Below are 27,404 nucleotides of genomic sequence, written 5' to 3'. Positions count from 1 at the left end.
GTGTCTCCTGTCCTCCCTATATATACACATATGTTCAGATTTCTCCTTTGATAAGAACATTTGTCATACAGGATGAAGGCCCACCCTAAGGAAGCTACTTCTGAACACCAAGAAGGGCTTATTTTTGACAAAGAGGGAACCAGTAAGTCACAATCTCTGTAAAACTCTCTCTCCAAACAAGGTCATATTCTGAGGTCCTAAGGGTCAGTAATTCTACATATAAACTTGGGAGCACAAAATTCATACAGTAAATTTACATACCGTAAATTTAAGGTGGCCAAAAGCACTTTATTAAAATGCTGTCAGGGTAACATTTAAAATAAAATAGAAATACACCCTTTGCTTCTTATCCTTTGAGATAGATGTTTCATTTTGTGCTTTTCCCTGAATCCTGCCTCAAATAACCTGCAAGTGTATTTCAGTCATACATATAGAAACAAGTAAGAGCACAGTGGTTACACCAAACTGAGTTCCGCAGACTTTGTCACTGTGGGTCTGGAGGAGGCCATACAGAGCTGCATCTGTGCCTGTGAAGAAACCACTGCAGTCACTTGGGTGTTAAGGCAACAGCAAGAGGCAGATTAAAGACATCAACGAGAGGTTTGCAGTTGTAAATCTGAATATGTGGAACAAGTCTGAAGCCTCCATGAAGAACCCCTAATGGACAGATGTGAAAGTGTTACGGGTGTTAGTGGAGTAGGCTGGGGCTGGGAGGGCCCCTCCTCATGCTCACTTTGCTAACGTGATAAGCTTCTGATTTCTCACTTAAATTGTTCTTTTTGACCAAAGCCTGGTACTTTTTTCCCCAGCCTTGTATTTTGTTTCTAAGCAAGGCTCTCAAAAAGATAAACTATCAACTAGACAAAAAGCAGCAAATATCCACCAACTATAAAAACAACAGTATCTCAGAATGATCATCATACTTGCAGGAGGCAGCTTCAGGTGTGGAGTCCCGTGTCTTCTCCTAAGTTCCTCCCTGATCCCTTCACCCCTCCCTGCCACTGGCAGGTGCATTGTCCTGTGTGTCAGCAGCTCTTAGTCCTCAGTGACCACCTCAGCAAGCCAGACCTACAGCAGTCACCCAGGAGGCTGAGTAGTTGGCTGGTAAGGTCAGCCTCACATGAATTACGCTATCCCTTAGGAATGTCTTATAAAGTGAGACTTATAAGCTGGTGTGAAGAAAATTGGATATTTCCAAATGTTTGCTTATTCCATGCTCAGTCCACTAACAAGTTTTTTGTTTTGTTTTGTTTTTTTCTTTTCAAGCTTATCCAGAAAATCTGATACACTCAGAAGCAGAGCTAGAAATGTGGTCTATGCATTCCCATGTTGGAGTCTTCCACTACAGTAATTTCTATTACTGTCTGTTCATCAAAAGGGTGTGTTGAATTCCCTCCCCCAGCAGCTGTCTAAGAATGTGGCCCTATTTGGAAACAGGGTCTTTACAAGTGTAATCAAATTAAGATGAGGTCATTAGGGTGAGTCCTAGTCCAACCTGACTAGTGCCTTTATAAAAGAAGAAAAGTCCACATAATGACACAGGCAGAAACTGAATACAGCTGCAATGTAAGATACACCAGAGACTGCAGGGCCCACAAGACCCTAGAAAGAGAAGAAAGGGTTCTACATAGTGACACCTTTATTGCCCATCAGTGCCTCCAGAACTTCAGAAGTTTACATTTCTGAGGTTCTCAGCCACCTGGTTTGTTTTACTTTATTACAATAGCTCTAGGAAATAAATATACTACTCTATAATACAATTCAGGATGTATTTCACTGAGAAAAACATGTCTGCACTCAAACTATAACAAAGTATTTTTAGCTGTCACTTAGACCAAATGGCAATTTGTCCTCATGGCCTCACAGCCTATATCTATCACCTCTAGACAGAAAAGCTGCAGAGGCATCCACAGTTCTCCCATTCCAGGCAGGATTGCTGAACAACTAATTTTTGATGCATATACATCCATGCGTCCTGATGAGGTGAAACTCTGTCATCACGGGGGATACTAAGAGCACAGACAGGAACAACAATAATAATAATAATAATACTCCACCTTCCCTAACCTCAGCTTCTTGCTGTGGTAGGAAAGGGACCAGAACACAGGATGTGCTGTCACTGCCATACCCACTTGCTGCCTCTGTTCTCACCTTTATATGTCCCTCTGAACACTTTCTCAGATGCTGCCAGCCAGCTGCCCAAAGAGCACTGTGAAGGGCATTGCCTAGGCTATTGAGGCTGATGATGGGAGATGAATGGGAAATGCATGAGAAGTCTCTCAAGGCAGGGTTCATTTTACCTTCCGTCTGAGGGTATGACAATTTGCTACTCTTGCTGCTCTATGTGGAAACCCTATTTGCTACAGCAGCTCTACCTTCCATTTTGTATCCTCTGGAGAACTTTGCCATTCCCCTCACCTGCTTTAAGCTGCCATCTGACTAAATTCAGTTACAGGCCACTTTAGGGAAGCAGAGGAAGTGTCACGTACTGTAACTGAAAGGACAGGCAAGAGCAATGGGGAGAGGAGGCAGAGAAAGAGTTAGGGAAAGAGAAAAACAAAGGAACAAAGCTGCAAGGCAGTGGTGGCCTTTGCCTTTAATCCTAGTGCTCAGTAGGCAGAGGCAGGAGGATCTCTGAGTTCCAGGTCAGCCTGGTCTACAGAGTGAGCTCCAGGACAGCCAGCGAAGGGTACACAGAGAAACCCTGTCTTGGAAAACAAGACAGAACAGCACTAAGAGAAAACTAGAATCCTGAATCAGGAGCACCCTCAGAATAATAACCACTGGCCATGCACTTTGGAAATGTGTATGTTTGTATACATGTGCAGATAAAGAAGTCAGCTGGGATCCAGCAGTCCATGCTCACTCATGTGCAAATCAAAGTGGGTTTTGTGGTCTTTTACACTATACTGTGAGTCACTATCATTGAACATGTCCCTGATGTTATTACTCAACAATCCCTTAATTCTAAGCCATTTCACCCATTGCTGGCAGAAGTGCTTGCTCTCACATGGGCTCCTGCTATTGGTACATTCCTGTGGTCATCACACACGTTAGTGACTTCAAGTATACACACAACAATTACCAACTACAAGTTTTCTTTGAATAAGCAGAAGGTACAGAATTAAAAAAAAAAAAAAAGCCTCCTGGAAATTTAGAGGGAAATCACTTTCTGGTGACTAAAATAAGAAGCTGCCTTTCAAACTGGCCACAGGGGCTGAACACTGCTGATCACCGGTCTGAGTTCCCTCAGGGGAGTATTAGTTTTTGTCATGTGTTGGTGTTCCTCATGAGAGCAATGGGCCTTTCTCATCCTGCTCCAGCTGAATTCCTCTGCTCCATGATGCAACAGTTATCTTTTTGGTAAAGAATATTCAAGTTCTGACATCACAGTAGTAATGGATATTACTCATGGTATGCTCTCAAGCCCAGCAAGGCACATTCTGTACCCTCTTTATCACTTAAGTAAGCAATGGGTTTAAAAATAGCATTGCTTACACACCCAGAGTACCACTGATTCATTAACAACTGAACAAATACTGCCCTGGACTCCAAAATTATACAGGATTTTGAGGCATAGGTATTTTCCATTGCCCTAGTAGAAGTATTTTATTGTAAAGATTTACAGATCTTAAGAGAAGGAAACCTTAAAAATCTACAAATTCAGTATTTAACAAGTCTTCTGATTTGTGACTCAAAAATTATCAACCTAAAATGTAATTAATTATAAGATCCATAAATTTGCAACCCTGATATATGAAACATTCCAAAATAAAGGCCTTTCAAGGATAGTTGACAGTGGTCATGGTGATGTCTAGAAATAAGAGTCTGTGATTTCCCACTGATAAGCTGGGGGTGTTGGGTTTGGGGTCTTACTCAGATTCTTTAAAGACAAACATCTCCACAGCAGACATTCTGCTTAGACATCTATATGTGCTTAATGAACACCTTCTGTTCTCTTGAGATCCCAGAAAAGGCCTTGGATCATGGAGGTGATGTCCTCCCAAATGACTGCTAGGATTATCTTCATTCAAACAATACAGGGTGAACAACTAACCAGCCATTCAGAAGATTAACTAGCTTGTATCAGACTTTCAGAGTCAAATAATCCTAGAATTTCTAAAGTCAGATTTTCAAATCTGCTAAACTAAGGATTCTACAGGCCACGGTGAATAGCCAAAACTATCTGCTGAGTATGTATACGTACAAGCAAAATGATACAAAAGTAATGCTTAATTTTGAAAAGCCAGCATGCTGCAGAGTAAGACCAAAAAAGACAACTGACCACGGAAAGCAGCTGTGACCCTCACCAATCAAATGCCATTGACTCAGAGACAGGGCACTCTCAGTAGTGAATAGGCTCTTTATATAGGAGAGGGGCCCACGAGGACAGAGTGGATCTATCTTTATTTATTTAAGATTTATGAGCTATCTACCTCTCACAGGACCAGGGTTGGTTTGCTAAGGTGAGCTAAGATAAAGCATGACCAAATCCAGGGAGCATGGGAAGATGCAGATGCTGGACACAGCTCATCAGGGCAGCAGCAGATGGATTTGGAGAGACTAGCTGGTGTCTACATGTGACAGGTCTCTAGCACCTGGTTTTGATTCTGTCCTGGAGACATAATGAATACACCAGAGAAGGGAGTGGGGTTTCTGAAGAGGAAATGGATATGTATAACCAAAGATTGATGGCTGTGATGCTAACAGTGTCTATGTGTGAGGTAAGAGGAGTCTGTATTAAAGATGGTGCCAGGAGAGCTGAGGACAGCTCAATGGTTAGGGGCACTGGTTGTTGTCTAGAGGACCTGGGTTTAACTCCCAGCACCCATATGAGAGCTCACAATCCACAGTTCCAAGGGAGTTCTGAGGCCTTCCTATGGCCTCTAAAGCAGCAGGCATGCATAGACACACATGTAGGCAAAACACCTACACACATATTTTTTAAAAGATGGTGCCAGCAGAAGAGTAATTGTGTTACCCCCCCCCCAACCTGTTTACAATGTCCTGCACATAGACTAAAGGAAGCCTGCCCTCAGTTGGCACTGATTGGGAAATAAAGGTGCCAATGGCTAATGGCTAGGCAGGGTTAAAAAGGAGGGACTTTTAGGATTCCGGGGCAAGAACAGAAAAGGAGAGGAAGAAGGATTCAAGCCATGAGAGAGGATTAGGGCTGATCACACTGTGAGGGAAAGGAGGGTGAGACACTTGAAATGTAGGCACTAAGGGAAAGTGGCCCCATGGGAGGGCTGTGCAGAAGGAAACAGAGCAGCAAAGATAAAATATAGATTTGAAATATGTTAACTCAGGAATACTGGAGGGGAGTGTGTGCTAGCTGTAGGGAGGTTCAAGAAGAATCCAACCATTGAGCTAATAAAGCATATTAAAAATAAAGCACTCTGTGTGTGTATGTGTGTCTGTCTGTCTGTCCATCCATCTGTCTTTCATTCACAAATCCAGAGGGCTCTGGCAGGTGGCAAAAAGCACAGGCAACCAGCCGGGCTCAATGCTGATTAACTATTCACTGCTACAGGGTAAGGCCTAGCCAAAGATAGGAGATTGAGGACCTAACTGATGTCTTGAGACTGATGGCAGAACAGAGCAGGCTGGAAAAAAACCCAGGCTCAGGTGGCTACTTCAGGCAAACAGCTGCAAGAAGAAGAAAGGGCATGCCCTAGAGTTCAAGTACCAGGCTGAACAAAGGCCACCATAAAGAGCTGAGACACAGCCGTGTCCAGTTATGTGAAGTACATCCTGAGGGACCACAAGCAGCAGAATGCAGAGGACACACACTTCTGGCCAAGCTTCCATCCAGCCTGCCCTCATTCTCCAAGGCCAAAGCTGACTGGAAACTAAATCAGCTCTCAGCCTGGTCCCCTGGGTTACAATGACCATGTTCTCAATCAAAGCTGGGAGACACTACAAAAGAACATAAAATCCAAGTCCTTAGTCAGGGTGAGATTTAAGGAAAGCCACAATATTGAAGGGAAAACACAACTCTAGCCTTACAGGGTGAGTGGGGGGCGGGGAGTGCCAACCAGGGTGCTTCTGTTTTCCCTAAAATATAAAGAAAACAATCCCAGTCTGTGTGTTCCATCTGATGGTGGATACTGAAGAAGCTTGGTGGCACTTTACCTGCAGCAAAGACACACACACTCAGCTGGCTCCTCCAAGGCAAACTGAAATGCCGAGGCAGTCTTGTGCTGTGCCTGTGTGGCTCTCACAGCCTAGCCCTTGTGGTCCTGGGCCTGCTAGCCAGCACTTCCATTTTGTTTTACTTAGATACAAATGAAGCTATGGGTCCCAGCTCCACTCTCCCTAAAGAAACCCAGTCCCCCTTTCTGTCCTGGCTCAAATGATGTGGTTTACACAGCAATCTGCCTGATTTCTTCAATATCCCTTGCTTTGCTAAATAGTTTCTTTTCTAAAATGTTGCTAACTCAGAACAAAGGGTGGGAATAGGTATGAGAATAAATTCTAAATAGAAATATAGAGAAAAATAAGGATCACACATCTGATGTTTTACTTCCCAGCTTTTACTCCACAAAAAAATCCTGAAACTTGAGAGTAAGAAACTTCCAAGGCAATGAATGATCAGCAGCCAGGAGCCTCCTCATCACCTCAGATCCCATGGAGTAACCAGGAGCCTGCTCATGCTGGTAAGCTCTAGGAGAAAATCATCTCAGCAGGGGCTTACTTTCCTGTAATTAGCCAGACTATGGTATAAACCTGCTGGGAATGCATACACTCCCTACAATGCAGGAAAGAAAGCTGTCAGCCAAAGGCCAGATGACAATGGCCAGGTAACAATTAGTCCAGGGTCCTGTGATTTTTTTAGCTTTTAAGTTTGAAATTATTTCCAAATGAAAATTATAACTGTCTATAGATGGACATTTACTTATCAGCCACTGTATTCTAACAGACTCCAGCTGAAACTTAGGCAGGAGTTGGCACCATGGATGAACAAAACACTTTGGGTGGTAAGGAACCATCCATGTTCCCCACATTGTACCCTCTTCCCCATGTTGCTCCTCCACCTGGCTCCTCTGTTCAGAGGCAGCACCAATGCTTGTTCCATCTAGGGTACCTACCTCACCTCTTTTCATTAGGGCCTGTTTCTCTGAAGAGTTGCTGCATGTTTAGGGTCATTTTGAAAAATAGTGACCTTCTTGACATTTTATTTGCACATCACAAAGTTTGCTCTTAAAATGTGAAGTTCGGTGATTTCAAATACAGCTGTGATTGTCATCACTAACTCCAGAACATTCTCATCACTCTGAACAGAAATCCCACAGTCATTATGTCCCATCTTCCCTTCCCACAGGCCCTGGCAACCACGGATCCACTTCCTGTCTCTATGGACTTGCCTATTATAGACATTCGACATAAATGGAATTATCCAGCTTGTGGGCTTTGTTGTCTTCTTTCACTTTGTAGAAGTTTCCCAAGGTTTCTGCATGTATATGTCTGAGTTTCATCCTCCTTTACTGCCACAAAAGAGTCCCTTTAACAGATATGGTACAGTTTGTTTCTCCACTGCTCATGGACATCTGGAATGCTTGTGTAACACACATGCTGCAATAAACTTGAGCCCAAGTCTGTTAGCAAATGGAAACATTTGCTCTGTAGAGTGAGGTTGCTGGGTCATGAGAGGACTTCATGTTTAAACTTTTAAGGAATTGCTACCCATTTTCTAAGTTAGCCTTCTGAACTCCCCAAAAGTCCCAATATACGTGGCTCCAGGAAAGACACACTGAAAACAATTCTATAGACAGAGCAGGATATAGGGTCTGTTCAACACAAGGCTAGTAAGCAAGGAAAGCTGTGAGGCAATTGGTGTCAGCAGCACGCCTGGCCTGTATCCTCCTCCCAAGAGCATGCCAGCACCTGGCATGGCAGTTAAGGCTGGCACAATGTGCACCAGGCCACCAGATGAAGAGGCACTCTGTGCAAGGAGCAGCTGCAGTGGCATGCAAACTGACATGCTCTCAGTGTCCCATCATGGGCCAATGGTCAGGAACTCATCAGAGTGATCTGCTGTAGCTTTAAAGTGCCGACTCAGAAACTAGGAGAAAGATGGAAGAGGTAAGGAGCAGGAGAAAGCAGAGAACAGTAATCCAAGGAATGGATTAGGAAGACAGGTGCTTTAGGGTTTAAAGTCTGTTAGTCCTGGTATGTTCCAGAGTAAATAAAGAAACTGTACCCATATGGTCTGGCAACTAGGGGAGAGACCAAGTCCACCACCAGTACAACTGATGATTCAGTGCTGGGCATGGGTCCTTTCAGAGCTGGCAGGAAGCAGATGCCAAGGCTTCATTCTTGTTCTTTTTAGGCAGAAGTACAAATTCCAGAGTTAAACAAACAAGCAAGCTTTGAGGCTGGGGTAGGGCAGACTGATGAGGTAAGGAAGGCATCCTTCCACAGGAGAGAGAGCAAGGAGCTATGCATCAGTGAGTACCTTTTGTGTATCTATCTACTCAAGAAACAGCTTCAGCACAGCCACTGCACCTGGGCCCCATTCCTGTGCCCTCATGTCTCTGCTCTTCTGCAATGCTCCATTTGTCCTGCAATCCACTCTTCTCAGGACAGACTTTATTGGCAGGCCTCACATTATTTTACTTTTAAATTATGTTCCAAAGGCATGCTGGTATCCCGGGCACATTTTAACCTGTGGTGGTAAAGAGAGGAATGCAGGTGGCTTGTGAGCTGGCATCTGTCCCACCATACACAGGTGTTCACTTGGCCCCAGCTAATCTGATCTGATCTGACCTGTCCCCCCTTCTCTGTTACCTCCAATCCCATGAGTAGCTAGCAGTTTAGCACAGCTCTGAATTGCCATCGGCAGTCGTGCTGTCTTGTATGCATTCATTCTTTTAGCTGCCATTCAAAACACACCCACTACAATTATTGTTATTAGCTTTTAGCATCTGGAATATGCTCAGCCTTTAAAGTCCCAGATCACTGAGCACAGCCCCTGATGTGAAGAAAAAAGTCAGAGGAAACAAAAATGCAGTTATGATCTTTATAGACACTCTCACCTAATCATCACAACACCCCTGTGAGCTTGTTACTGTCAGCAGCCTCTCTGCAGAAAGAACAGATTCAGGGATACCAGCAGGCCTAGCTACCCAAGGTCAAAAGCTGGCCAAAGGACAGGGACAGACTTCAAATGTTTCCCTGTCTGACTCTAATGCCTGTGTTATTAACAATACAAATGAGAATATTAAAAAATCCAGCTGGCTAATCCATGTGTTGTGATCCTAGCACTTAGACTGAGATGGCAGGATTAGGAGAGAAAGACCAGCCTGGGCTACATGAGATACTACCTGGAGACATAAAAGACAAAACCCACACACTTCTCAAGCATGATGGCTATATTCAATGTGATGGCAATAATTTGTAGAATAAGCAAAAGAGCAGGAGCTAAGGAATATAATTTCAAGTTGGACTTTGTGTGGATTTTAAAGAAGTCAATATTTAAAAACATAGGTTTCCTTGGCTATAAAGGAAAAATGGTTTCTAAAATGTGCTTAGTATCCTGTCGGGTGCTAATACTTCTGGAGGGGGTAGGAACTGAGGTCAAAAGTTTCTGAAATGCCAGATTAAATAATAGTAAGCGACTGTCTTTACTGCAGCACTTCACTGAGTTGATGTGGTTGTGCTCACTGTGAGTCAGCAAAAGAGCATGCAATAAACCCTATGGCCCAAATCCGTTCCAAAGAGAAACTTTTTAAACCACACTGAGTATTAAATATTTTTTATCAGGAGAAAAGACTAAAAAATAATGGATTGAATATTTCAAGATATCTTCTAGCTACAACACAGTTCTTTTTCACCTTAGCATTCTAATTAATCAGCAACCTTCTGGAGGTTTTTCTAAGGTTTCAGTAAGGTAGAGGCAGGTCAAGATGTTCAGAGATGCCTGAACAGCTGTTCCTATGATGGCCTCATACATAGAGAGGTATTTTCCCACCTTAAAAGTATAAACAACCAAAGGCACCTGGGCTAGCCTTGTCCTCCACAAGAACCAAGGGCTTCTTAAGTAACTTGGGAGGAGTTGATCCTTCTGTCCATACCCCACCACATCTGTGTCTACGGAAAGGCCAAATATTTAGATCAGGGTTGTGCCTTCACAACTTTGCACCTTCTCAAAGTGTCAGGGATAGCTCTCAGAGACAGGAGGAGCTGCCATGCCCTTTGCATTACCACAGGCCCCTTCCCCTGACAGCCGAGAAGAGGTCCTAGCCACAGAGGTCAAGGAAACTTCCCAGAGGAATGCAAGACATGGACAGAGACAATCACACTGGCAAAAAGGGAGAGTGTGCCTGTCAGAAGTGGGGAGGAGAGAGAAGGTGTTGAGCTTAAACCAAGGGTGTACAAGGCAGACAGTACACACTGGGACATGGAGTTCAAGATCAGTAGCTTTGCAGCCTTCCCATACAATTCTCTTCTCAAAAATAGGCACATGATTTTCCTTGAGCTGATTTTGTGACTTAAAATTGCCAGATCACTCCTGGAAAACACATTACTCATCTCTGCAGTGGCACAGTGGAAAAAAGTCATCATCCCAGATGTAAAAGTCCTTCTAATCCCTATCCCCAATAGCTAGATAGCCATAGAACAGGATGACAGACTCTCTGGCAGTAACAAAAAAAAAAAAAAAAAAAAAAAAAAAACTGCACAACTGCATGACAACACCTCCACCTAGAAACTGAGGCATAGTAGCCAATTGGGTTCAGCCAATCATCATCTCCAGACTCCAGCCATCCTGCTTCTGTGAAACCCAGAGCCTGCTGCAGGATCAGAGTGGCTCAGGTTAGAGCTAAGAAGAGCCATGAACAGAATATAAGGTGAAGACTTAAGAACAGTCAGTATCAGGAAAATTAGTCCTAGAGATCACCTAGAAGCTCGTAGACTTCTGTGAGAAACCTGAAAGGAGAGGTACACACAGACTGAGGGCTGCCTGCAAATCCAGGCACACTATCCACGGCATATACAGAACTCTTACAACTCAACAACAAAAGGATAAATAACCCAATCTTTTTTAATGAGTAGAGTATATAGTATATATTTCTACAAAAAAGATGTACAAAGGACTAATAAACACATATACATTATCATTAGTCATTAGGTAAATATAAACCAAATACATAATATGCTAAGAAATTTAAAAGCATATGTACATACACAATTTTATACACAAACATTTAAGGCAGAATTGTGTGTAACAGTTCCAAAGCAGAAACAAAGTCTATTTGTGGACAAACAAGATAGCAAACAGCTATGGCACAAAGTATTAGTTGCAAGAAAACATTGATATATACTATGATATGGGGAAATTGACAATACTGTGCAAAGGATAATAAGTCAGGCACAAAAGGCTACACTTCCATTTACATGCGAAGTTTAAGGCAAACAAATCACAAAGAAGTTAATGGGAAGTGACATGGAGATGAGACTTCTTCTGGGGATGATGATGACAATATTCAGGAATTAGACACTAATGAAGTACACCTATGTGAATAGTCCAATAATGAATATGTTTGTGGTATACTTCAAAAGGGTGAACTTCATAATGTATGAATTAGATCTCAATAAAACTGTTTTAAGGGCTGGAGAGATGGCTCAGTAGTTAAGGGCACTGGCTGCTCTTCCAGAGGTCCTGAGTTCTATTCCCAGCAACCACATGGTGGCTCACAACCACATGTAAGGGGATCTGATGCCCTCTTCTGGTGTGTCTGAAGACAGTGTATTCATTACATAAAATAAATGAATCTTTAAAAAAAATAACTGTTTTAAAAGATAGGCTACGATAGGAGCCCTCCCAGTCCACTGTTCTGCTTCCATAAATTTAGCTCTCTATGTCGTGCCAAGATATAAAAATAGTAAACATAAAATTCCAGAAAGAAGCAATCCATAAGGCTTAAGTTGTACATTATTTCAACCATGACAAAATTGAGTTGTCCTGTTCCAATTCTTTGATCAATAATCCACATGATATATAATATCTGCTCTTCAGTCACATGACAACCACTGTAGCTGACATGACTGACTGTCCCTAATGCTATATCAAAGGGTCATTTAGCTCAGCAAACTCATCAGGTAAATGTCAGATAATCTCACATTGTAGATATGATACAGTGATATTTTGAGAGAAAGAAAGACTGTATTCATATATCTTTATTACAGTATATTGTTAGAATTATTTTATTATTGGTTATTACTGGTGACCTTTTATCATTACCATGATTTGCATGTAGGAGAAGCATCATCATACATAAGATTCAGAGCTGTCTGCAGTTTCAGGCATCTATTGATCTTGAATCCTGGATCCTTTGTGGATAAAGGGAAATTGCTATAGTACCTGGTACACATCATCTCCAATGAACCTAAAATTCAGGTCATCCCCCATTTTACACATGAGGAAACTTGAGAATTGGTGAGAACAGATAATTGTCAAGGGCCACAATAGAGCCACATTATGGACAGACGGACACACAGACAGGGTGGATTTAAACTAGCTTTGCCAACTCCTGAGGCCACATTCCATTCACCTTACCATGCTTCTTCTTGCCGAGATAATAAGCTAACTAGCAACGATGGAATGGCTCTCTGGAGAAAAGATCGCTCCCTAGATTAAGGGTCAGTGAGCAGTATAAAATGTGAGTGTTAGAAGTCACATTAAAGGCCATCCTTGCCAAATTCCTCCACTTTCCAGATGAATAAGAACATTAAACTGACTGGCCCAACCACAGTGGCAAGCCTGGTAGGCACACCCACACTCTTGTGTCACCAAAGCAGCTGTATTGATCTCTTCAATTAGTTAAGGACTAAAGGAAGCCAAAGGTCACTGCTTACCAAGCCTTCTGCAGCCTTCAAATGGGCCAGCCTTGTCTCCAGGCACCCACAAGAAAACCACTTAAATGTTCCAAACTATGTCCCCACATTCCACAAGCCTGCTCTTCCTGTCATGTTTCCTTTCTACCATCACTACCTTGGTTCTCCAATGGTCCAAGTTTCTCATCTGGCTCCCTTCAACCTCAATTTCTGGGTAAGTCTAAGACCCTTTGATTCTAGAACCTACCTATTCCAGTACCTGCTCACTATAGGCAGACTCCTGTAAACCCAATAAATGTTTGTTCTACCTAGAAGCCAATCTTTCTGACAATCAGACATGACCCTGCAAGTCATAGCCAGAACTATTTAAACATAGAAGAGATGGATGGCCTCATGCAAACAAGTGACAGGGAAGTTATTAAAGCACAGATTAAGCCCGGGAGCACAGGGCAGATGGGGTTGGGAGCCTCCCTCTGTGTGCATCCTGCTGGGACAGAAAGGCACATGGAAACACCAGGGCTGCCAACTGCACCTACAAATTATTCATTATTTTTGTGTGGTCCCTCTGAACACTCATCTGTGATAGCTACTCCAGTCAAACAACTAAATTCAAGCGAGAAAACCTGTAAGTGAAAACTTGGTCCATTCATGGCAGGTTGGATATCCACTGTTCTATGACCATTTGAGGCAAATTTGGGCTCCACTGTTCTAACCAAAGCCATCCTTCAAACACTAAACAGAGCATTCTCCTGGATATTTGGGACCTCAGTGCTTTCTCTTTGTGCCTCTCTAATTGTACTCACTGTATATTACTTGGCATCACTTCATGTTTTTTGTTGCTTTGTTTAATCCTGTCTGCTCTGAGTTGATAAATTCTTGGAGAAGACAGAGCTTGTACTTAAGTAGAGTAATGTAAGTAAAGCAGAAAAGAATGCTTGGAACCTTCCTGGCACACTGCAAGCAGTAACCAGAGAAGTACTAGCTACTATCTATCAGCTACTGTTCTATATCGGTGTCTCTCAGGTCCCCCAGCATGAGTTCTCAGGACCAAAGCTGCTTAAGGTGAAAACAGCTTTTCTTCACCCTCTTCTCCTTTCCTAACCTCTTCTAGAATGAACACTTTTGCCCTGCCCAAGACCCAGTGATTCTGGCTGAACATCATCTCCTCTAGTGCTCCTTCCAAGCCACCTCCTCTGCTGCCTGGAGTCTAGTCTGCCAGAGGGGGATGAAGCCAAAGAAGAGCAGGTGCCTCTCTGATACACAGCATTTCCACATGACACTGGCTGGTCTCAGGGTTCAGAGAAAATATAAGACTTGAGAAGCTATTTGTTTCTCTGTGAATCAGAAATGATAACTATGTAGAGCTAGAAAAAGAAGCAATTTTTAAATTATACTGGGCACTGAGCCAAAGCCAGTAGTGATACAATGACAACAGTCATTTGTCCAGGATGGCCAGAACAGTCACAAGGACTCATTCTTTTTCAATGAGAAACTGCATCTAATGATGCCCAGTTGGGGGTTCCATTTTAGATTCTGAAATATCCCACATGCAGTCAATGCAGCAGCTTCTTGAGCTTATGGGGTGGGGGTGGGGTGGGAGTGGGGGTGCACAGCAGAGAGAAAGGCAGACCCAGCCAGGGCTGAGGGCTGAGCTTCAGCTCAACTCCAGCTCAGCAAATCTAATAGCAGAGATACCATGGGAACCTTTCTATCTCCTGAAAAATAGTCTAGTTGAAGACCCCCACCTTTCTAACGCTGTACCAGAGACCCCTGAAAGCCCAGCAGGGACTGGCACATAAAACCTGAAAAGAAATCTACACCAAACACTTGCTGCCTTACTCCTTTGATTTGCCATTTTATTTCATATTTCTATGAAGTACTAAGCTGCGTAGACAACTTGGGTTTGGAGAAGGAACAGCAAAGCCCTGCTAGGTATTGTTTAAGTCAAACACTGAGAAATTTGCTTGTGTTGTTTCCTTTCCCTCCCACCATCTCCTGCACCTGAGGGCAATTCCACACACATGCCAGGCATGGTTAGGCCTAGGTGACCTTCCCAGGAGCCCTATAAAGGGCTCAGGCACTCTCCTTGGCCTTATGCTAATGCTGTTCTTATGTTCTAGATGTGCAACACCTAAGATAGTAGCCATTGGCCATTAGTGGCTATTCTTAAGTTAAATAAAACACAAATGTCCCTTGACTTCGGTAGTCACATTATTTCTAAGCACTTTGATGGAAGTGGCTACTGTTCTAGAAACTATAGAAACCAGATTTCTATCCCTGCAGAAAGCTCTGTTAGATTAGTTAGTATTCCAGATGGGGACATTTAAACTATAGATGGCCAATTTAAAAACAAAACTAGCCAGGTCTGGTAGAAAACATCTATAATTCTAGAGGCTGAGGCAGGGAGAAAAGATCTCAAGTTCAAAGCCAGCCAAAGCTACAAAGCCTGCCTATGCTTTAAAAATTCATTCATGCACTTACTTAAGAAACTCTGTACCCTGTGGTCTTGAAGAAAATGTATTTCCATCTCTAACAAAAAAAAAAATATACTGATTTCTGTAATGAGATAAAAGGTCAACTCAAAGCAACATCTTCACATAACAAGCACTGGTATCCTTTAGAAGTTGTTCTGTTAGTCTGGGTTACTCCTTTCTCCTTCCTGAAACCTCGCCCTTATATACAGAATCCCATGTTGCAGGGAAAACTTTAATCAGGGCACATCAGGAGCTCTCTTTTCTCTTCTGGAGTTTGCAAATTACTATTTCTTCAGGGATCTGGTATTAGTCTGCAGAGGCTGCAGAAAACAGTACTGAGAACTGGGAGACTTAAGCAACAAGTTTACTACCTCACAGATGTGGAGGCTAAAAGTTCAAGATCCAGGTGTTGGCAGGATTGTCCCTTCTGAGGCTGTCAGGGATACTGTGCTAGGCCTCTCTCCCTGGTTCTGCTGGTTGATGACAATACTTGTTCATTGGCAAATAGATTTATTACCCCAATCTCTGCCTTCATGTTCATGTAACATTTTCCCTGTGGGTGTGTCTGTGCCCAAATTTCTCCCTTTATGAGGACACCAGTCATATTGGATTAAGGACCTACCCTGCTTCAGTGTGACCTCATCTTAACATAATTGCATCTGTAACAACCATATTTCCAAATAAGGTCACAATCTGAAGTGCAGGGAGTCAGGACTTTAGCATACAAACTGGGGGAGGGGGTGCAATTTGCCCCATAACAGGCCCTCAAAGCCTAAAAGAAAAAGCATTCTTCCCGGCATACCATCTGCCTTCCATTATTCTATTAATATGAAAAGAACTGTACGAAATTATTGGCTACTCAGCTTTTTAGGAGCAGGTGGTGACCCCAGGCAGAAGTGTATGCCACATAAGGCAATTTCCATTATATCAAGCAAACTCAAGCCTATTACACTAGTTTTAACAAGATACAAAAACAAAAACAAAAACCAGGACTTGGACAAAAGTGAAAGAAAAACCATTCCTACCAACAGTGCTTGTGTGTCCCTCTACATTTGCCTCCTGGAGCCCCTCATAGGGGACTCTCTAAGCAGGTAAATGAAACACAAGGGGGAGCCATCTCCCCTGAGGCACAGGGAGACATTTGTCACAGTGCTCATGGAAAGCACTTGCCTCAGCTCAGCCAACAAGGTCATAAGAGATAGAAACTCACCACCAGTACAGTGAGCACCAGGTGTCACTTATGCTTCCAATGAGGACACTAGGAAAGAGCTGTGATGGTTTAGCTTTTCCTCTGCTGTGGGGACACCGACCATCCTGCTGACTGTCAGAATCAGTCTAAGGCCCATATGCAAACCTCAACTGAAAAGAGCTAAAGAAACACTTGCTTTTCTTGATGTCTTGTGTATCTTCTCTGATGGCACCTCTGTCAGAGCTGCTTTGGTGCACGACACACTCATTGAGTCATAAGAAATAAGAGAATGATGGTGGCAGGCAACCGGGAAGACCAGTGGGGAGAGGTGGTAGAAAGCCTACTTTCAATCCTCTTTCACACTTACAGGAAGAAAGATGTTGGGCGAACATCATTTTGTCCAATGTTTTGAATGAGAACACAGGCTGAGAGACTAAGACCAGGTCTCTGAGTGCAATGCCACAGTCCTAGCAACTTTCTGACATTCTCAAAGGAGACCAACAGGGGAATGGTGCCTAGACACAGCAGCAAGGCTATAAATGCCTCTTTCCACTGACCCCATCCCTCCCTCCTCTGTCTATTCGATATAAAGGTTCACACTGTGCTAGCACTGGTCATTCCCCAAACCCTTACAAGGACAGAAGAGCATCAAAACTCACTTGGATTAAGTAAGTACTCTGTCAGGATACAGTCACTGTCTCCTCTGACATTTCCTGAGACCCTCTTCCATGCCTCTTCCGAGTATGATTCACTTCAGTTTGAAGCACTGCTATCCCCTGACTCAACTGCCTTTGGCTCCCTGTTCACTGCCACCCTTGCTCACTCTCTGCTTAACCCAACAGTCTGGCTTTTGACTTCTGTACTTTAAGTACTTGGCCTGCATAGAGATGACAACGAGGCATCTTAGTTATGGCTCCATGGCTCTAACAGTTAGGCTCCGTCCCAGGAGTGGTTAAAGATAGACATTAGCACAGTTTTCCACCCAATTATCCTATTTACAAAAATAGAACTCTCCTCTGTGAGTGTTTCAAATAGAGGCCTTAATTCCTACAGATGTCAACCTTAGCAGGTCGATTCCTAAACTACATCAGTGAGCTGGCAAGTAGCATGGTGAGCAATGGAACGTCACTTCAAATCATCTCTCCAGATACATTCTCATACAGTATTAGAGATCAATACACCTGTACACACACATGCATTCTCTAGTTCTAGTGAGAACTGTGTCACAGACAAGAGGCTATTGTAAAGAGTAAGTGGCCCTAGTGCATGGACCCCCAGCAGGAGAACACCAAGGGTAAGTTTTCAGACCTGTTATTTCCGAATTCCAGAAGATGAAATTTGCTGAGGTACATTTCGATATTATGTCTTGAATTTTCAATAAAAAAGAAAGAAGGTCTGGTTTTTATTTGCTAGGCAGACACTAAATACCATATTCAGTGTTGCACTTACTATTTCCCAGATCAAGGTCCTCACACAACATGCAGTGAAAACAAGCTAAATACATCCTTGCTTCCCTCCCCCTCCTCCACCTCCTTCTTCTCTTCTTCTTCTTCTTCAAATACAGTTTATTTTTTATTTCATGTATGTCTTTTGTCTGTATTTATGTCTGTGCACCATGTGCATGCATTGTCCTTAGAGGCCAGAAGAGGGTGTTAAATCCCCTGCAACTAGAGTTAAAGAAGTTGTGACCTGCCATGTGGGTGCTAGGAATTGAATTTGAATCCTCTGGAACAACCAGTGCTTTTAATTGCTGAGCTCTCTCCAGCCCTTGTTTTTCTTGAGTGGCTGATAGGTCTTCAAATAAAAGTATAACTTACAGCATTTACTACACCAGCTTTTTATCTCTACTGCAGCAAGGCTCCAAGACAACGTGAAGCTCAGCTAAACATGTTTACAGTCTGCTTGTCTAGGATTCTTCTACTTTATATCTTTAAACTACAATAATTGTTTGTATTTATTATGATCATTTTCCTAAGTTCTTTTTCTGTGTTGTATATAACAGCACATAGAGACACATTGTAAAACAAGTCAAAACTTACAGGGGAAAGTATGGTATAATTAATTGACTAGAACTCAATTAAAATAATCACCATAGTAAATAAGGCCAAACTTAGAAAACGCATTCTGTACCAGAGAAACTATTTAAAAACTAACATGTTGAAGCAGGTGCTCAAAGTTGCCTATCTGACAGTCATTCCCTCTTTCTTACCTGACAGAACCTGACTTGATCCTGACTGCAGAGCCAATCCTGGTTAGCCTAAGCAAATCACTGTGTGTTTGTGAATAACTGATCCAGGCTGGACATGTGATACAACCCTACCCTATAAGAAGAGAGAAGAGAACATGTAGGGACTTCAGGGAGGGCACCCTTATTTGATGAATGAATGGATGGACAGATAAACATGGAAATGTTGAACCAACCCATGCATACTACTTTGTTCCATCACAGGGCGCTGCCACAAAACTGTACCTACCCTTTGAGAGCTAGAAATGAGCAACAGAGGACTAGAGAAGGCGATGCTGCCGGAGCCTTAACACCCCTCAGAAGGCTCCTCTGAGGTGCTTTTCTCCAGGTTCTACACAGAACATGGCAGTGAACTGAAGAAGTTCATCTCTAATAAATATCACAGGCAAAAGGCACTCACTTCTTTGTAAAAGAATAGAGGGAAGAAGGAAAGAGAACAGGCAGCCTGTGCAGAATATACTTGATATCCCCTCAGGATTAGAAAAAAAATCTTTTTATCTGTAATTGTCATTGTTCCGAAGCCACCAACATCTTGCCTTATCCAATTGGCTTTCTTCTTTCTTTGAGACAATTGCTGGCTATATAGCTCCTGCTAGCCTGGAACTCACTGTGTGGACAGGGTGACCTCAAATTCACAGAGATCCACCTACTTTGATTGCCTCGGCCTCCTGGGCAAGGATTAAAAGCATATATCACAAGGCTCAGCAGCCTTCTTCTTAAAGAAACACACTAGACACACATGAACACATGTACAGATATGTCTATGGCTCAACAACTGAACTCCAAGCTGCCGACTGCATCTCCCTGCTGCCCCTGAACTTCAGAGACCAGGTACCAGCTCTTGTGCACACCCTGCTCTTACTAACTAGAGAACACTGGCCTAGACATCCAAAAATACCGAAGATGCAATATAGCACAGAACTACTCTTCAAACTCCCTTATTCCCGGCAAATAAAATAATACACTTTTAATATTCTAGTCACACCCCCATGGACTTTGCAGTCCTCCCCCAACTGTGCCACCTCTACCTCATGCCTGCTCATTACTTGAGTTGTCTACATGTAACTTTCTACCCAGCTCTCTCCCTTCTGCACCGAGTCATGGCCACATCCCCTCTAAGAAACTGAAAACCAAGCTCTTTCAGAAAGCCATGAAGCACATTTCTTGGGTTTGGGCCCACTGCATCTACTGCTTGCTCCCTCAGACTTCTTTTCTTTTTGAGGGCAGAATTCCCCAATGTCAGCTTCTGAGAAGCACATCCTGCTTCTCTGCCTACTTTATCAGATGCAGCAGAAGACAAAGCAATACACTATGCTGAAGCACCTGTCCTGCTGCAAGAGGAGGGACTTTCCTTCACCAAAGTTTCCAGTTTCATTCCTAAATTTCCCATACTCATCCAATGAACTGCTATCAGCCGGAGCTATACACATCAGACTTCATGTCATAGTAAACTTAGGTGACAAACAGGACAGAAACAAGTGTATTATTTTATTGCACAATCTGTCATTATTACCATGAAACCAACTCCAAGGGCAGGTCCCACCATAGGTCAGTCTCTCAGCTTGGCACAGGTGTATATCTATCCAAGAATCTAAAGTTACCAGGAGGGTACTGTGATTTTGCTAGTTAGTTCTCAGCTGAACAACTAACATGGAATCCGCATACAGTGTGCCTCAATGCACTGGCTCCAGAAAGTAAATTAACAGAGGTTAGCTGCCTGTGTGGAGCAGAAGGCAACAGAAGTACCAGAGTGCCCTTGAAAAAGACTGGCTGAAGCTGAATGATGAGGCAGTGAAAAGCCGGCTTCCCCAAGAGCTCAATGGAAGGGGCTGGCCAGGTAGCCATACTGTAATCCAGGAAGACAGTAACACTAGAGACTTCCTATGTGCCATACTGCTCACTGAAAACAGCACTAACTCTAAGGATGAACACCAGCCTGGCACATACCCACAGCATAAATGCCGGAGGAGGGAGAAACGGTAATGATACCCAATACCATCAGTGACAGAGAAAACCTTGTCCTGGGACCATACAGAAAAAATATATTTCAACACAGCATGCAAGTTTTTCCAACAAGTTAAATAAAGGTTTAAGCATTATTATAGCCCACTTGCTTAGAGACAGACAGACAGACACACATTTGGATGGATGGGGCAAAAAGGAAAGGCGCGGGAAATGAAGTACGTTGGACATGTGGGAAAATCCAAAAGTAAAGCATCTAGAGATCTATTGACTCTTAAGCTGGCTAAATGACTACAGTGTGATCAACTGGGTATTTCTGCACATGTATGCATACCCCAACAGGCACTGGGCCACACAACCCAATCCAGCATAGTACAAATAGTTTTTTTTTAAAAAAAAAAAAAATTAAAGTGCACCTGTCCCTTTAACTATGCCAACTGTGAGATGGGGAAGGCGCCAGTGGAAAAGGCATTTAAAGCAGATTGCCCCATTTAGGAGATATGATTCTTGGAAACGAAGACTGGCATTTTTCCTAGACTAAAGGTTACAACAGAATAACCAAAGAGAAAGAGGGCAATAGCCTCACCTGTTGGGCTTCTACCTGACTTCAAAGGCAGAAACCACACAGGAGCCAGACATGGAAACAGAGAGCCCAGGGGAAAGCTCAAGGCCCCAGGCTGCTCTCTGCAGAAATTCAGGATAGTTCTGGTTACCTCAAATCTGTTTGCCTAACAGACACCCTTAGAGAGAGGATTGAGGGAGCAAACTGTTAAGCAGTCAGGTCTGAAGACAAAGAAAAAAGGAGAACCTGTCCTTCAAGCCCTTGACCCTTAATTATAGAACCATTTGAAGAATGCTAATTATTTTACCCAATCTCCTATGATGGAGGGTGCACAACAATGGATGGCCTGCAAATATCATCTAGCTCAGTACCAGGGAAATAGACAGCTCAAAGCCTTTCACGTCAGTGGAGAGCACGACTGGGTATGTCCAGACCATTCTGAAGACAGTGAGGGAAGAGTTGCAACTACATTTTAGACACATTCTCTCAACACTACTAAAACTGTCAAGAAAAAGAGATCTATGTATAGCGCAAGAAAACCAGCATCATTAAAAACAAGTCAGATCAGAATGTACACATATGGGCAGGCATGTACAATCACACAACACACATGCTAATAAAATCTAGAGCTGCTTAGCTATTCCTGGGCTGCGGCTCAAGTTCACTAGTCGACAATTTGTCTATTATACAAAGCCCAAGGGGTTTGACTCCTAGAACCGAAGAAACTATCAAACAAACAAGGAACTTAAATTTTCTAAAATTTAGCCAGTTATGGTACTACACACCTATAATCCCAGCACTTGGGGAGGCTGAAAAGAGGAATCTCATGTTTGAGGTCATCCCACAGCACAGAGCAGGACTATGTTTAATGTATATGTATATCTGTCAGGGGTGTGGGCAAATCCTCTCTTCTGTGCACAAGCCCACAGTTAGAGTTCCTGGAGAAGAAGGCAAAGGTGTGAAGAGAAAACAATAATGGAGTTCCAAAACCAGAGAGGACGAAACACTCTCACTGCCCTGGATAGAAATGTGGGTGACTTAAGCCTTGTGGAAGTCCATGATTCTTTTATTAGAAATGGATGATGCACATGGTGATATGATCAAGGCCCAGCGATGTCCCTAACTATGCAAGAACAGTTGGCCTTGGAGATGACTCTGATCGAACAGGTGCCCAGCACTGGGGATGTACAGCCTGATTACTTTGCTGTTATTGCCTGACTTAGGAACTGATACATGATACTCTCCTGACCAAGAGATATGGAGGGCTACAGAAAGTGTCTAGAAAAGAGGTTCTTGCTTGTAAAAAGGCCTAACTAGAAAGAACTATTATCTCTTTCCTATGGACATCTCTGGGTTTGGATGTGATACCTGAAATGGCAGCAGCTTTCTTCTGAACACATACTGGATGGTGAAGTAGATTAGAAGGTGTTTTGTTTTTTATAGAAATTTGTATCATTAGGGCCAGATGTGGAGGCACATGCCTTTAAACCAGTACTAAGGAGGCAGAAGCAAACACAACTGAGTTTTGAGGATAGTCTGGTTTATATAGTGAGTTCCAGGTCAGCCAGGGCTACATAGTACAGAGTGAAACATCTCAAATTATTATTATTAATTATCATTATTATGTTTGCTTGTGTGTATATGTGTGATATGTATAGGGACAAATGAGTACCACAGTGTGGACATCAGAAGTCAATTCTGTGGAGTTGGTTTCCTCCTTTATGTGAGTTCCAAGGATTGTACTGGGTCATAGGTTTGCAAGTGCTTTATATATTTATATATATAACAGTCATATTAGTTCTTTATAACCAATCCCAGAATCAACCTCTTTAGACCTTGTTGACACAAGACAGTGAGCTTTCCTTTATGTTAACACTCAGAATTTAATTTATGTCCCTTAAAGATAAAGGCACCCCAACTAATAATCTAATAAACAGTACATAAAGCCCAGAGCAGAGCAACAGCTTTCTACCTCCCCACTGATGTCTGAGTCCATGTGCCTAGCCAACAAGGGAGCCATGACTCTTCCCACTTCCCCCGCCCTCCTTGCAGTGGTACCCTGCACAGTCCTAACTATGGGACCATCGTCCCAAGGGTCTGTAACCATCACCTAATCTGCCAGCTACTTTACGCATCCAAAGGTGCTCAGTCATCTTAAACACATCCAGGACCAAACAAAGCTTATCCTCAGGGCTGCTGCTAAGATGCAGCCCCAGTTCCAGTCTGATGAGATCTGTTTCCTGTGCTTTTCAAACCCGTGGTTCAAGTTAGACCCACAACTAATTTTTTTATTTATCTGGCCTTCAAACATTACTTCTGTCTTTGTTCCTTTCAGACAGGCATTTTCTTACAGTAAATGCATGAACCGTATTTTACTTTTGCCATGTCTCAGGTCAAGACACTTTGGAGAATTCAATTTGTCTCATTTAACCAATGAATAATCAATTAGTCTCTACTTCTCTCTTCCCTCTTCCCTCTTTTGCTCTCTTCCTCCCTCTTTCCCTCTCCTATTCTAATACAAACATGCCTAATGTGTAATAATCTCTAAATCTTTGGGCCATACCCAAAAGTCTCTGCTAACCTTTCCACACATATAATCTGACCTAATTAAAACACCTTTGTCGAAATATTTATATTTCTAAAAAGTATTATTTTTCTGACATTTAATTATTTCCCTTTCCTTACAAACTATGTGTATTTGAGCTATGACATCTTAAGAATGTGCAAGGAAGATAAATGAAATTACAATATGTCCCCTGCCTACCATGTATATCAGCTACTTTCTCATATATTCTTTAATTTTTATTTCTATTTTCATGTACATGAGTATTTTGCTGCACATGTGCATGCAAGCCAAAAGAAGTCAATGTATCCTCTGAGTTGGAAGTTACAAGTGGTTGTAAGCTGCCACAGGGGTGCAGGGACTGGAACACAGGTCCTCTGGAGGAGTAGCCAGTGCTGGCCTGGAACTCAGAGATCCACCTGCCTCTGCCTCCCAAGTACTAGGATTAAAGACTTCCAGCTTTACAGCTAAATCTTAACAGGCATCACTTTTTTTCTATAAGCACCTTACAAAATAAATTTAGAAAAAAAGTTTTGAAACACGGTTGTCGGTAAGCTTAGGACTTCTTCTTAAATATACATAAGCTGATCAAGCTCACTCATCAACCCCTATTCCAAACCCCAGAACAATACTTTCACCCAATCTCTTTCATTTGTTTTTTTATTTGCTAGCAACTTGTTCAGTAGCCATAGTCTAGTGGTAAAAACCATCCTCCTGAAAAGATAATGAGACTCTTAGACATATGTACCAGCAACTCGTAGTCATTTGTTTTAATGTAAGAAAAAGTAATGTTGATTATCACAAACCATACATCATATAAAATTACTTTTGCCAGGCTGTTGGATACAACACATGACTTTCCCAGAGGAGAAAAACAACCCTCCCTCTAATTATGTTTTGCCTGGGGAAAAAAAGAAATTAATTTATATGTACTAAAACAGATTTTAACTTTAAAAAATAGAGGTGGCCTAGAAACATAACAGATCCAATCGCTGACTCAATAAGCATTTATTAAATACCAAATATTTGCCAGGCATTGTGTTAGCACTGTGGTTTTAGAATTGAAAGCCTGTTCTCTGCTCTCATGAAATCACAGCAATGTGAACTACAGTGAGAACTAATATATAGAGGAACCAGGGGATACAGCCACTCACAATGAGATATCATTACACACAAGAATAGCCAGCATAAAATGCAACACATGCTGCAACATGGGTGATGTCCAAGAACATTATGCTAAGTAAAAAGAACCAGCTGCAAGAGACCACACATTTTATGATTCCATTTATAAGAAATGTCCAGAATACCAAGCACACTAGTGGTTTCCAGGAGAAGGAGGAGGGTGAGAATGGAAAAGGATTGCTAATGAGTACAGGGTTCCTTCTGGGGATGAGAAAAATGTAAAAACTCCAAAGTAGTTAAGACGCAAAATTCTGTGCATATACTAAAATCCACTTAACTATATAGTTTACAAAGGCAACTTGTGTGATTCTCAATAAAGCTGTCAGAATCACGGTTAGAAATCAACACTCTAGTTATGCAAATAACCAGTTAGAATAAAAACTCATTATTTGAAAGAAGTAGATTGAAAGTTACATGGCCTATAAAAATAAACCTTTCAAAGTTACTAAAGTACACAAGAAAGAACACATAGGGAAAATGGCATTGGCTAGGAAGACTCAACTTCAGAAAGACACTGGTCCCTCCTAAGTACTTTATGAATTTAATGTGATCCCAACGGAAAGGTTAACAGACAGGCTTATTTTTTTCCTGGAATCAAGTTACATTGACTCTAAAGTTATAATGGAAAAACAAACACGAAGAATAGCCAGTAATACTCAGAAGAGGAAGCACAATGAGAGGGAACTAGTCTTTTCAGACATTAAAAGCCTCAGGCTTCAATAATCACCAACTAGTGGAAACATACACAGAGTCCAAATGCAGAACCCCAAATTTACAGAACGTTATGGCATTGTGATAACATGGCAAAAATAGAAACCTTTAGCAATGGTGTTAGGACAAGTGAGTACTGGGAAAATGTAAAGCTACATTCAAACCTCAGGACACATGCCATCCTAGTTTAAAAACCAAATGAACCAACATATAAATGGAAAAAAAAATAGATTTCAATAATACCCAAAAGGAACTTAAAACAGGACACACCAAAAAAGGTCTAACTCTGAATCAAAATACCAAAGCTATTTTTAAAGAGATATATTTGATTACATTAAAGAGATGGGCTAAACATCATGACCAACAAGAAAAAGATTTTTTACAACTCACTCCAAATACAATATATAAAGAACTATTAGAAATAAGGAAGAAAAGATTAACAAAATAGAGAAAATGTGTAAAGTTCAGAATATAGTTTACATAAAACAAATATAAAATGCCAGTTCAATACATGAAAATATAATCTTATTATTTATGACAAAAGAAATACAAATTAAAACTAAATTGAAATGTTAAGTCTCAGTACCAACAAAGCTCTAAAAGTTTAACCTCAAATAATGTGGGTGACTTCTCAGGCAAATAAGTATCTTAATGTATTGTTGTGAGTGTGGAGTGTGGTACAACCATGGCATTACCAATTGTGGGTCTTTTCAGAGCAAAACTACAGAACCAGATCTGGTGCATTCCAGCCAACCAGAACTTAACAAAATTTTAGACATAGGAAATTAGAGAATAAAGAAATACACTTATCCCCTCTACAAAAACCTTAGCCTACTTACTTGGTTGGTGTAAGAGTTGTCCAGCGCTTACACAGGGCTAAGAGACTATAAGGAAGTCACAACCAGACACAAGGCATCAATCTGTAGTGAATGCTGATCAGTGTATCAGATTCAAAAGACATTTCAATTATGGAAATACATCATGAACAAATTATTAAATAAGATAAGCTTCACTGAAATATAAAATTAGTAGGAAAAGTAGATTATAAAATGACTAACATTATCTAATTTAAATTTTTCATATTTCTATTTATAGAGAAAGACCTGAAAAGTCTAACTATGGCAATATTTAGGAAGAATGATATTTTAAAAGCATGAGAAAATCTGTAGCAGCAGGCAGGAACATGCGTTGTATACTTATTGCTTATTTTCTAATGCTCTATACTGCACAGTGTTTCAAAGGAGTTAAATAAAGCTTCAAGGGTCCCATTAACCTATAAAAGCTAATCTGAAAGATTATCTTCCTGGTGGCATGCAGGATTCTTAGAATAACAGAACAATCTCCACACTGGAACATCACTGCTTAGATCATTCTCTGACAAGTCAAAGATTTTTTTTTCTTAGATGGTAGGATTTCAATAAAAATAAAACACCTACCAGTTGAGGTTTAAGAGGGATAAAACTGGAGCAGTGTCATTTTCACAGGACCAGCTGAAATGCCTCCACAAGCAACACTTCACCTCCACCTCCCACTGAAAACCTCACCAATGAAGTCCAAGAGGCTCCAGGGAAATGGAAACTGGCAGACTTCACACAGCACTCCTGTCTGGGAGAGAGAGCTTATCTGAGATAGGCCTGATGGCAAAGCATCTGCCTCAGAATCGCCCTTTGACAATAAAG

At 41.9% G+C, this 27,404-nt stretch overlaps 1 protein-coding gene across 5 annotated transcripts in view; it reads right to left on the bottom strand.

Annotated features, from left to right (window-relative positions):
* HIPK2 (homeodomain interacting protein kinase 2) overlaps positions 1–27,404 on the bottom strand; it is a 167,209-nt gene that overhangs the window by 124,827 nt on the left and 14,978 nt on the right. The window contains exon 1 of one of the 5 annotated variants that reach the window (XM_080932151.1): positions 27,162–27,293. The exons of the other annotated variants lie outside the window; for them this stretch is intronic. The gene's annotated coding sequence lies outside the window, so the exon portion shown is untranslated. Of the gene's footprint in view, positions 1–27,161; positions 27,294–27,404 lie in introns of those variants that run through there. 5 annotated transcript variants of the gene reach the window in all.

Source organism: Micromys minutus (assembly GCF_963924665.1).
Source record: "Micromys minutus genome assembly, chromosome: 18".
In the NCBI taxonomy this organism is placed as follows: Eukaryota; Metazoa; Chordata; class Mammalia; order Rodentia; family Muridae; genus Micromys; species Micromys minutus.
Note: the sequence above shows the minus strand (reverse complement) of the source record. Positions and strands in the feature narration are given on the sequence as shown.